The sequence below is a fragment of the Gorilla gorilla genome, chromosome 8 (genome assembly GCF_029281585.2).
Source record: "Gorilla gorilla gorilla isolate KB3781 chromosome 8, NHGRI_mGorGor1-v2.1_pri, whole genome shotgun sequence".
In the NCBI taxonomy this organism is placed as follows: Eukaryota; Metazoa; Chordata; class Mammalia; order Primates; family Hominidae; genus Gorilla; species Gorilla gorilla.
The window spans coordinates 18808919-18821666 of NC_073232.2; the positions used below are offsets into that span (position 1 = coordinate 18808919).

A 12748-nucleotide genomic window follows, 5' to 3' on the forward strand; every position below is an offset into this window, starting at 1 on the left:
ATGCATTTATTACTCATGATATTTTACATAAATCAATACTTTGTTCTCTTTCATTGCTCAGTAGGATTCCATCGCATGCATGCACGCATAGTTTGTCTATCCATTCACTGGGTGAAGGCTATCATGATTGTTTCCAATTTTTGGTAAACATAAATGAAGCTGTTATAAGCATTCAGAACTCTCAAAGTGCACAGCTAAGAGACAGCCTGATAAATGAATAATTTTGTTGCAAGAATTTGCTGAACTAAAAACTCAATATTTGCAAACGAGGAAACAATATCAGAGAGGTTCATTGATACCTAAAGCTACAGTTAGAAAGAGAGAGAACTGGGATTGGAATTGACAGTGTCTTTGAGACACTGGCTATGCAGTAACTATACAGGTCGTGTGAGTGGCTATACAAGCCAACCTAGGCTCAAAATGTGCAGTGATAGGGACCATTGCCTGTGATCACAAATTTTCGCATCTTTTATTTCTTCAGTTCCGGCAGGTTCCCGCTGCATTCCTGTTGCTAAGTGAGTCACTCTGAATATCTGAGGTTCAGTGCATTAACGTGGAGCAGTGTTTGTTTTGAAAGTCATTCGTGAAATAATAACCAATGTTCACCAGCAAAATAAGTTCTATGAGCATCTAAAAAGCAGAAGTCTGCTTAATTAATGTGTGTTTCCCCAGGTATATATGAATTGAGAAAATTGTATTGTATCTGAGTCAATAAACACATTAAGCAGCAGCAATTATTGGAATGAGAACATTAAGAACAATGCAGTCTTAGATCCAAATTTAGACGAGCCCATCAGTGTTCCAACTATTCACAAATGAGAAAAATTGAAAAAGCTCATGCTGCTATGTATATGTCACAAATAATTTGCAAATGCATTATTTTAGAAATCTTACCTATGGTTTTCCTCAAAACCCTATTTCACAAACTTGTGTTAGAATAGGACTTGAGATGCATTTAGAAGAAGTATAGTTTCTTTGGCTTTGTTTGAGGTAGACTAGAAAGAAACACCAGGATATGACATTTAGAAATGGCCTATCTTCAGATGTGAAGAACTATTTGGGTTAATTTTTTAATTGATAATTTGATGAGATTTAGGGATATTGGCAGTGAAGGGATAATTGCAAGACATTAAAATTGTGGAGAAACAAGCTTCTGAAATACTTAAAACTGAAATGAATAGTCCTGCAATAATTTCCCCCTCTGATACTCACGAAAGAGATAATCAATAGTCTGTGTTTTTCTTTCTCCTCACCTGCCTCTCAAAATATCACAGGTTTTCTCATCACAATTGTATTTCACAGGAATGGTGTGAAGATAAGTGAGTTACCATTTGTAAAACACTTTCATGTCAGAGGTACTACACTTAAAGATAGTGAGAAAGTAGAAAGAAAATAGGTGACAACTTGTTGAAAAATCTGTCATTGTCCATTTATGGATAACTTCAGGGTGGCTCATGGTAAAACCTTCACCCAAAGGTATGTGAATCTATTTGCACAAAGTAGCATGCTGAGTATTGTACAAAGCACACTAAACACATTTTAAGTCACTTTGAAAATGGCAACAGTCTCAGGGAGGAACATACACAAAGCTATGCTGCTATGTTGATATATCTAAGACAACTGAGAGAAAAAAAATATGCAGGGTAAAATAAACTTCCCATTACAAAAGCAACAAAGAAAAACACAAGTTAAACTTTCCTACATGTACTGCAAATTTAATGGGTCTAATGCAGTTTTTGCTTGTTCTCTAGGGTTCATATCTTCAGTAATTACTGCACTCAACCATTCAGTCTTCCAAGTTAGAATGAATGACTAAGCCATGACTCGTTTTTCTTGCTTTGATCTATCAGCCACTAAATCCTGACATGTTTCCCTCTAAGTCTTCATAAGAGATATTGCTATACTCTTTTACAATTTCTAACAACTCTATAACTATTTTCCAACTGGCATCTTTGCCTTTAACTTATTTAATCCTCTTTATTAGTCAAGGTTCTCCAGAGAAAGAGAACTAATAGAATATAAATGCACATAAAAGGTATATTATGAGGAGCTGACTTGCATGGTCATGGAGGCTGAAAAGTCTGCTATCAGGAGGACCAGGAAAGCCAGAAGTGTCATTCAGTCTGAGTGTGAGAGCCTGAGAACCAGGGGAGCCCATGATGTAAATCCCAGCTGAAGAACCAGAGAAGAAAAGATAAGATGTCCTATGGGTGTCAATGTGTGTGTGGCAGGTCTCTTGAAGACAGCATACTATTGGGCCTTCATTTTTTATCCAGAGTGCTGCTCTGTGCCTTTTAAATGGGGGCATTTAGTTCATTTACATTAAAGGTTAGTATTGATATGTGTGGATTTGTTCTGGGTGACAAAGTAATCTGTACAGCAAATCCCCATGGACTTGAGTTTACCTATAAAACAAAACTGCACATGTACCCTTCAACCTAAAATAAAAGTTAAAATAAAAAGATGAGATGTCCCAGCTCAAGCAGTGATGCAGGAAAAAAAACACACATTTTCCTTTATGCCACCTTTTGTTTTCTTTAGATTTTTAACAGACGAGATGATGCCTGACCACGCAGGGGAGGGCCATCTATCTCATGGAGTTTACCAACATAAATGTTATTCTTGTCCAGAGACACTCTCACAGATGCACCAACAGGCAAGGTTTAATCTGGGTTCCCCGTGTCCCACTCACCATTGACACACCATTAACTATCACACTCACCAACTCTACAACTCAGCCTAATAACTGTTACCAGAATTGTACTGGCCCACACATGTGTGCACTTGCACATTGTTAAAAGAAAAACTTTAGCCAAACTAAATTTAAAAGAGGTTAATTGAGAAAAGAACGATTCATGAATCAGACAGCCTTCAGAATCAGAGTAGGCTCAGAGACTCCAGTGCAGCCACATGGTGGAAGAAAATTTATGGACAGAAAAGGGAAAGTGATATACAGAAAACAGAAGTGAGGTACAGAAACAGCCAGATTGGCTGTTTGCCTTATTTGAACATGGTTTGAAAAGCTGCCAACTTTTCACTGGCAAAAACTCAGTGATTGGCACAAGAATAGGCTACAGTCTGTTTACAAGTCCATTTAGGTTATAGTCACAATGTACACAGAAACCTTTACACCTAACTTAATATATGTGAGGAGGCAGCTTTAGGCTAAACTCGATTTAACACACACCATTCCTGATGCCCACAAAATGACTCTGCTGATGCTTTTTCCCAATATAATTGAATTTGGGAACACTAGTATTGCAGTCCAACAGGTTTGATCTTCCTCATTTGTCTCTGAAACTTGATCTCTTATGTCTCTCCTACTGTGAGCTAAGTTCTATCGATAATGAGGAATTTGCAATTCCCAAATACGTCATGCTTTACTGACATTATGATCTTTGAGCTGCCTTTTCTTCTGTCTGTAATACTATGTTCCTATTTTCTCAAATGGAAAAAAATCCTCATCCTTGTTGGGTTAGGACATTATCTTTTTTGCAAAGTTTCTCAGGACTCAGATTTCCCTCTTTTTTTCTGCATCTTTTTTTGCTATTTTACTTATTGCACTGTATTGCAGTTACTCATTTATCTATGTGTGTAAGTATGTGCTTATGTTTTTCTTTTCCCACCTTGCCCACTGTGAACTCTTTAAAGGAATGGTAGTGTATCTCATTTCTGTACCCCTGGAGCCCATCACAGGTCCTGGCACATAATTTATGTTCAATAAATATTTAAGAAAGGATGAAAGAGAAGGAAGAAGTACAAGGAAAGGAGTGGGGAAAATCAAGGAAGGGAGGTAAGGAAGGCAGGGGAAGTATTTCCTTTATAACTATGACACTTGAAACTCAAATATATTTTCCCTAGGAAACACTATTATGGTAGCCCCAAATGGGAATTAGATCACAACAAAATTTACTTTACCAATTTGTTTAGTGCATACCTGATGTGTAATTTGCATGAAGAAATGTAACACATGAAAGCAGCCCTTCCTTATAAAAAGGAAACTGTATGATGACATGCAAGGCCCAAGATCTGGATTCATCATTGATTGGAAATTTGAGGTTGGAAAGAAGCTGTAAACAGCCTTGAGATAAATTATTAGGATAGTACACACAAGGATGTTTCATTTTCACTAGAAACCATATTTCCTATTTATTGTAACATTTAATCATGTATTTTGTTGTTACATTTGGAAATAAGCTTTGCCTAACATGATAGATTGATGAACCAAATCACGGAGCTATCCTCTAAGGCTTTGTCGGTTTATAAGACAGAATATACTTCTCGAATCTGAAGCATATAAAACATAAATAAATATGTGCATTTTGAAACGCATTTTGTTTCCCTTATCATGAGTGATACTGGTTCCCTAATAGAGGATTCTATTTAAAATACACAGAATATGGAATTAAAGGACTTTAATGTTGATAATTATAACCAGTATTTGAACACGATTTTCAGTATGTCCTTTTGGGGTCTTGGGATATCTTTAGACAACAATCTAGCATACAAAATATATGATTTTTAAATTAATATTATTGTATTTCTCACAATAAAAGATAGTGCTTGAAATTCTTCTAGCCAGTTCCAAAAGTAATTCTGGACTAAGATTATATAGAAAAAAGAGAAAGTCCTTCTCCCATGTCACAGTTTATAGAATTCTGGGTGAAGATTATATAGAAGAAAGAGAAAAAGTCCTTCTCCCATGTCACAGGTTATAGTACTTCAGCGTCAACTCCTGCCATCACTTTTACTTTCAAGAATTTAAGAACCTAGCTAGCTGACTAAAGCAATCTTTACATTATTTAGTGAAATTTGCTCACATGATTAAGGAGGCTGAGAAGTCCCACAATCAGCTGCCTGCAAGCTGAAAATACAGGAAACCTGGCGATATCAATTCAGTCTGAATCCAAGGGCCTGAAAAGCAGAGAAGCCAATGGTGTGAGTCTCAGTCCAAAGACAAGAAATGACTAATTCCAGCTCAAGCAGTCAGACAGGAAGCAAAAAGGGTGAGTTCCTCCTTCTTCCACTTCTTGTTCTATTCAGGCCCCCAACTGATGGATAATGTTATCGGTGTTACTGAGTGCACCAATTCAAATGCCAGTGTCATCCAGAAACACCCTCACAGGCATATCCTGAAATGATGTTTAGTCAAATGTCTGGGCAGTCCATGATCTAGTCACATTGACACATAAAATTAACCATCACAGCTATGAAGGCTCCATATAAAGTAACTTTAGTGTCTTTCCCATGTCCATTACAAAAAACAGTAAAAAGTATAAAAATTATAGGTAAAATTTGCACACCTCTTTCAATACTGAAAGGAACATACTTATAAAAGTGAATAGCAAGTATTATGGTGAATCACTCAGGAATTGAGGTGACTCACAGAGGAGACTCCTTGATACTCCTTTGTCCATTTATGGTGGTAAATTGACTATAGCAGCAGCCATGGCCAGAGAAAGCTTTGGTGATGATAGTGGCTCATTCCACTAGGCAAGCCACAGAGAGAGACCAACAGAGCGGGCAGCTGAGGGTGATGAGAATTTAAAATAGGCAGGAGAGTAAGGGAGGAGATAAGTGTTGGCTTGTAAGCTGCAAGCAATAAGAACTATAGTTTATCCAACTAACATTCCTCTTTTTAAGTTGCCCAGGAAGAGAGGCCAGCCATAATCTTGGGGGAGCTGTTCTCAGATGGGGTGAATATCCCAAACAAGTAGAATCCAATGTGCAGCAGGTAAACTGCAGGAGGTGCTTTGGTGGCCTCCAGGAGACCAGCCATCTTTAGAACTGAGACACTCCTGTCATCTCTCAGCCTGACTCCTCCTTAGGAGCTGTCCTCAACTGAAGGATGCTTTCTCACACAGGTTCCTCACCTTCTCTGAAAGCAACCCACATTTAGTGAGTGGCTAATCAATGTGGTGATCCAAAGTCCAGCCCCCTAATCTCAATTTGGGAAATATTTGAAGGCTTAGTTCAGCTCATGTGTCAGTGGGAGAACGGTTTGAGCCCTTGTTGAGACTCTGTGGAAATACAAATTCTCCCTCTGCTTACCCTATTTGCTTCACCTTCCAATAAGCCACCTGCACACATGTCTTTAACTTGGATTCCATTTCCTGGGGATGGGGAGTTTGACCTACACAGGGAAGTAGAACTGTTACTGACTGCCACATGCACAATGATGAAGGAAACATTCTGTATGTTCTCATCACTGACAAAACTAGGGAAGTAATATTGGCAAGAGCAACATTCACTACAAATTTTGGTGCTTTATAGTAAGGTCCATCCTCCTCATTTTGCCTAAGAGAAAACGGAAACCCAGAAGAGGAAAACACTTTTTAAGCTCACCAACTAAATCAGAGAAAAAAACTAGAACCAAAGAACCAGTTTATTTGACATTGGAAAAATTATCTCTGTATTTTTTCCCTTGAGTAGCGGTTCTTAAATCCAACTCTGCATCAGAATCATAGACCAGACTTTTTGTTTAGTTTTGTTGTTATGGTTTTGTTTTAATAAAGATTCCCAGACCCACCCCAAACTTTCTAAATCAGAATCTTTCATGGGAACTTCCATTAAAATCTTTATTTTTAAAAGCTGCACAAACAATTCTGATGATCAGATCACTTTGGAAAATGTGACTTAGGGAGTCTATACAAAGGAGTAGTACTAGTCTGCTCAGGCTGCCATAAAAGAGTATCATAAATGGGGTGGCTGAAACAACAGAAATTTAGTGCCTCACAGTTCTGAAGGCTGAAGTCCTAGATCAAGGTGTTAGCATGGTTGGTTGTCCTTGAGGGCTGTGAGGAAGGATCGGTTCCATGCCTTTTCCCTGGCCTCTGGTGGTCTGCATGTATGTCTGGGTCCAAATTTCCCCTTTTTATAAGGATAGTGATTATATTTTATTAGAGGCTCCCTCTAGTCCATGAAGTATACTTTCATCTTAACTAATTACATCTGCAACCACCCTGTTTCCAAATGAGATTACATTCTAAGGTATTGTAGGTTAGGATTCAACATATGAATTTTGGGGAGACACAATTCAACCTATTTCAGGAGCCTATAATGTATAATTATTGTCCAATTTGATCTTTAAAAAAAAAAAAAGAAAGAAACAGCGGAAAAAAACCTAAGTAGGTAAGCTGAGGAAGAGGGAACTGTGGAGAAAAGGATTTTCTTGATTGCACTTGGCCTCTGCTTCGAAGCTGTAGCATATCAGTATTAGGATATGGGTAGGAAGGCTGTGCTCTGTCTTACATTTGCTGGTTTTAGTTCTGCCTTCTCACAACTTAGCAGGTACACTTCACTCCTCTTCATTATTGTGTCCCTCTCCATTGTTATGGTCAATGCCATCAAATAGGTCCTCATTGTTAAATTAGGCTCCCAAAGGCAAAGATCTTTTTACTTGGATCACTTATATTATGCTGACAACTTTAACATTCTTTGATTTTGCAATGTAATTACTATTTTTATTATTATTTTGCTTTCCATTTGAGCTTTCCACAACTAACATAAGCTAACATTTACTGATGGTCCAGTACTTAAAAGGTGCTGCACCAAATAGTACAAAAATATGATACAATATTTAATCTTTATCTAATTGCAATGATTTTACTAACTAAAGCAAAGGCTTAGGACCAATAAATAAGTGTTCAGTCACAGAATTGATATAAGTGATTATTAAGGTCACACACCATTACTTTAAATAGCTCTTGGATTTTTTTTTTTCTCCTAGTTTTCTAGACTGTTGTTTTGAATGTCACACCAGATAAGATAAATTTTCATTGCCTCCTGGATATGGTCTAATAAAAGGGTATGGTATCATTTTTGGAACATAATCAATACACTGACATTTTCCAAGAGTGATGTTTCACAGAGATTTAAGACCTAAATAAACAAACAAAACCTAACATGTGGTAGCACCTCTATAATTTAAGAACACTTTTTCTAAAGTCTCCCCGAAGAGTTAATTTTAATTAGTGGCATACTAGAAAGTTAAGGACTATTGAAAACCTTTCTAAGACTTGTGTGAAAGAAAGACTGTGGCTTATTTTCTCAGTCCTTGGAGACGAATAGCCAAATTTGTTTTAAAAAAGGTTAAACTAAAGGAGAATTTAAAAAACAAGTTTTCTTTGTTCTATTAATAGTAAGTTCCTTATGGAAATTTTGCATTCTTCGAACAGACAGAAGTCAGATTGACAAACATCACTGTAGACTTCCTAAAAAATACATTTTCAACATTTTATTTTAACATTGCAATAAATCTTTCCCATCCTGCTGATGAAAGGTAAAGCAATCTCTTTTGGGACTTGTCTGTTGGGTCTTCAACTTGAACAGTTCAGCTTGCCTATTGACTCTCAGTGCAGAGCTTGTTTTGTTACCTAATTCTTCAGAATTAGGGTGAGAGGTAAGAATTAGTGGTGAGAGGTAAGAAGTCAAGCCTAATTATGTTTTCCGACAGCCAGAGTCACCCACCTCCTGGGACCCCTTCTTAAATGGAACTTAGGGGTAGGAGGAATAACAAGGTTCAGGAACCAATACAACCACCATTCAGTTTCTAATTTTGTCACCATCCCATCCCTTCTCAACACATTCCTATTCTTCATCCATAAAAATCCAGCGCATGGAATCCTGTGATCAAAGGCAAAAAATGATAATGAAACTAAGTAGTACATTTTGTTCTCATTCTTTACTTGGCAAGACAACTTGATGTATGCTTGTATCAGAGGATGCAAAGTAAACTTCCTTCACCTACTCAGGTTTTTGGGGGAGAGCGACGTTTTTCTCACTGCACAGTACAATTGTTGGGCTTCTGTTTCACATTTACAAATTTCTCCAGGGTGTGAATCCCCAGGGGTGTCAGAGGAGCTGACACGCTTGTCTGCAGAATCAGTTGGCTTTTAAGTAATTTCACCTGGTGCCTTGAAAAATCGTTCCAGAAGTCATCTGTATCCATTTAGTGAGTTCTGCTCATGGTTATTCGGTGTGGATGCAGATTATGCAGGAAACTGAAGTAGTAGGTGACGAACTGTATATTCCCATCACATGTAGATATGTGACATAAGCCAAGAAGTATTTAGGGAAAACTGACAAAATTGAAGGACTATATAAGCGTTTAAGCTCTAATCGAGCAGCCAGTGATATTATGAGAATGGAAGCTGACAGAGCAACTTTTCTGGCAGGAAATTTTACAGCTTCCTTTAAATTTATTCCAGAAATTATAGGACCCTTCTCCCTCAGCCAAGATTACACTAGGGACCCAAAGAAGCCTTGCTTCTTCACCAGTCTCATCTCCTGGGAGCTCTCAGATCACAGAATTACAGGGTGACACTTACTAGACCAAGAGTCTTCTGGCTGTTGGGCTGTGGACTTGGCATCTTCACCAATGGTAGCAAAGGCTTTCTGGGTCTGGCTTGTGGATATCCCTGTGAGCTAGACAACTGAACATTTCTACAAAAAATAAAGAAGAGAGTAGTATGTTAATATCTTTGAATGAAACTCTCACAAGCACTGCTGAAATGGAAGTCAAAGTTATACTAAAGTCACTGTGTATAGAAACCATATCACCAGGAGAAGCAGGTTGGGAATTCGTGGGCAAAAAGTAAACAGACAGGAAAGCTCCCGCTTTCCAGAGCCTTCTCTGAATAAGTAGGTAGCTGTACTATTCCTTTGGCAAACAGGTGGATTAACTAAGTAAAAATCAATCAATCAAATGACTAAAACAATGAGGTAAATTACTGTTATTCTTTAAAAATGATATAAAAGGATATTCCATGTAACTAACTAAAACATATTTTTATTCTGCACTAAATTAATCTTTATAGATAAATGTAACTGTAACTTACATGTTTTTATTCTGCACTGAATTTATCTTTATTTCTTGTATTGACTTTTTCTTCAGTTTATTATATAGATCAAATGTCCTCTCTGGGCCCAGCCACTTTTTAGTATCTTATTGATATCCCTTACTGACACACAGAAGTGATAAAGGTAGTTTGAAAATAAAAAGCCCACCTTGTGTCTCTTTTTTGTTTTTTTTGAGACGGGCTCACTCTGTCATCCAGACTGGAGTGCAATGGTACAATCACGGCTCACTGCAACCTCTGCCTCCCAGGTTCGAATGATTCTTGTGCCCCAGCTTCCAAGTAGCTGTGATTACAGGCGTGTGCCACCATGCCCAGTTACTTTTTGTATTTTTAGTAGAGATGGGGTTTCATCACATTGGCCAGGCTGGTCTCGAACTCCTGACCTCAAGTGATGCACCCACCTCATCCTCCCAAAGTACTGGGATTACAGGCATGAGCCACCATGCCCAGCACCAGTTTGTATCTTAAGCAAGGTCTTCAATCCTGTTAGTCAATATTCTCTCCCCCAAGTTGGAAAAAGAAATACATAGAAAACTGGGTTTATGGCTCTGAATTTTGGTAGGATAGCAATGAGAGTGCATATTCTCTTTTGAATCCACACTGGTTACAATAACTTCTGAAAACACTCAGACATTAAACAGGGAAAGGGCAACCTGGTTTTTCACCCTTAGCACTTTAGATGCAGAATTCACTATCTCTGAAGTCAAGTAACATTTTTCCATGATTCCCTGTGGTCTTAAATGTTTGAGACAGTCTTTTGATAATCAGAGGCAAAACCCAAGGAATCTAAGCAGGGCAGAGCTGCCCCACAATACTGACGGTAGCGGCACTGATTTTCCAGGAACACTTCCATACCATATTACAGCTTTAATATTGGGAGGCCTCCTTGAGTGGTTATTTTATTTCACTTAAACATTCAAATATGCTGGTCACTTCCATTCAATTTTATGTAGCTATTGCCTAGACATTTACTAAATATCACAAATGGGATAGGAACTGTGTGATAGGTGTCTGAGAAGCTGAGATAAAAGGTTCAGTTCTGTTTTCAAAAACCTCAGAATCTAGAGGAGAAAGGAAAATAACCTAACGATTAGAAAATGACAAGTGCTATAGTGAAGTTACTACAGGGTGCTTAACAGAGGCACACCTACCCCATACTGAGGAGGAAGATTAATGAAAGACTTAGCCATGACTAAGCCTTGGAGCATGCACAGGAAGTAGTCTTGAGAAGAAGGAATATAAGCATTCCACTCACAGAGATCAACAAGAAAAAGGTGGAGACACGTATAGAGTTTTGTATATTGGGAATCTGCAAGTGTATTTATATAATTAAACGATATGGAATGGAGGCATGGATGGAGCAGCAAATAATCCTGGAGAAATGGGCAAGGATTAGATGACGGTCACATAACCTCAAGGTCTAGAAACTCATAGTTTAGTGTAGGTGATGGGGAACTAAGAATATTTTTTATAAAGACAGTGAAATTATATTGACAGATGTGCATTTTAAGTGACTCAAGCTATGGCAGTGGGCGAAAGAATCTTAATGGAAAAGACAGTTTTGAGGACAATGGGGAGTTGATGAGCTAAAGAAGTTACTGTGTAAGTTTAGCAGAGAGGACAATCATATGTGAGAAAGAATTGAGGGAACATTTCCTGGTATCTTTCACCAAGATACTTAAGGAAGAGAGGAGGTAAGACAGGTTTAAGATGATGAATCTCTTGAGAAGATTGTAATTTCTGCATCAGACATGTTAAACTGGAGATGCTACTTTAGTAGAGGTTTCCAGTAGATTAAAAAAATCCTATTCTCAGTGGAGATATCAGAGTAGGATTTTGATTAAGTTAAGTTATTAGAAGAAGAAACTGAGAACAATGTCAGAGACATAAGAGGAAATCAGGGAGGTTTTGGGGTCCTTGGAAGATGTGGTCAGCTATAACTAATGCATAACTGAAGCAAGAGAATTAGTCAGATGAAAGAGGAGGGCTGGTCATACTCTTCAACTCTCATTTCATAAAACAAATTGCCAAAAAACAATAGGAAGTATATAATTAAAAGGAAAATGTGACCACAGATCACAAAGTTTTGAGAACTTTTTGGTGATATAAGTAATTGGAATAATATCAATAAATGGTCAAAAGTAATCACATCCCACGTATATCACAATGTCCAATTGGAGATTTTCATGAGACTTTGATAAGCTAATTCAAAGATTAAATTGAAGACAAAAATTAAAGTAACCAAGAAATACTGGAAAATAATAGTAGTATAGACAAACAGGACCTACCAGTTATCAAAATTACTAAGATAAATTATTAAGATATAAAATTAATGCAGTGTTAATACAGACATAGACAAGTTGTTAGAACAAAAGAATGGAGAGTCTAAAAACAGACCTATGAAATATGCTCATTTTTATAAGAAAGATAGTACTAAAATCATTAAGCAATTATAAACAATTCAATAAAGCGCTTAGGACATTGTCTTTGCATTAGGAGAAAAATAATAGAACCCTGATTAGCAATACATGCACACATGCACACACACATATTCATGTATATATATGCATATACTTATATATAATGAAAAGTAATGTCCTTATAGCAGAACAAACTATAAAGTAATATTTTATGACCTTCAGAAGCAAGTTACATAGTCTTAATATCATAAAAGCATTGACAGATTATATAAAATTTTTTTAAAACATGTTCAACACAATATACCATTAAAATTATTTAAAATCAACATAATGGCAGAGAAATTTGAAATACCTGAAGGATTAAATTCCTTTAAGCCAAAAATCTCCTAGAAACCAATATGATAGGCAAACCATGCTATAATATATTAACAAAGATTATAAAGGAGAAAGCAACAGTATCACATGGCC

General features: G+C 37.2%; 1 long non-coding RNA gene across 1 annotated transcript in view; it reads right to left on the reverse strand.

The window, feature by feature from the left end:
- Positions 1 to 4820: 4820 nt before the first annotated feature.
- The window catches only part of LOC129524942 (uncharacterized), a 77658-nt gene continuing 69730 nt past the window's right edge, over positions 4821 to 12748 (reverse strand). The window contains exons 3-4 of the long non-coding RNA XR_008668931.2: positions 9330 to 9444; positions 4821 to 4914 (exon numbers count right to left, since the gene is read on the reverse strand). This is a non-coding gene — a long non-coding RNA (uncharacterized lncRNA). The remainder of the gene's footprint in view (positions 4915 to 9329; positions 9445 to 12748) is intronic.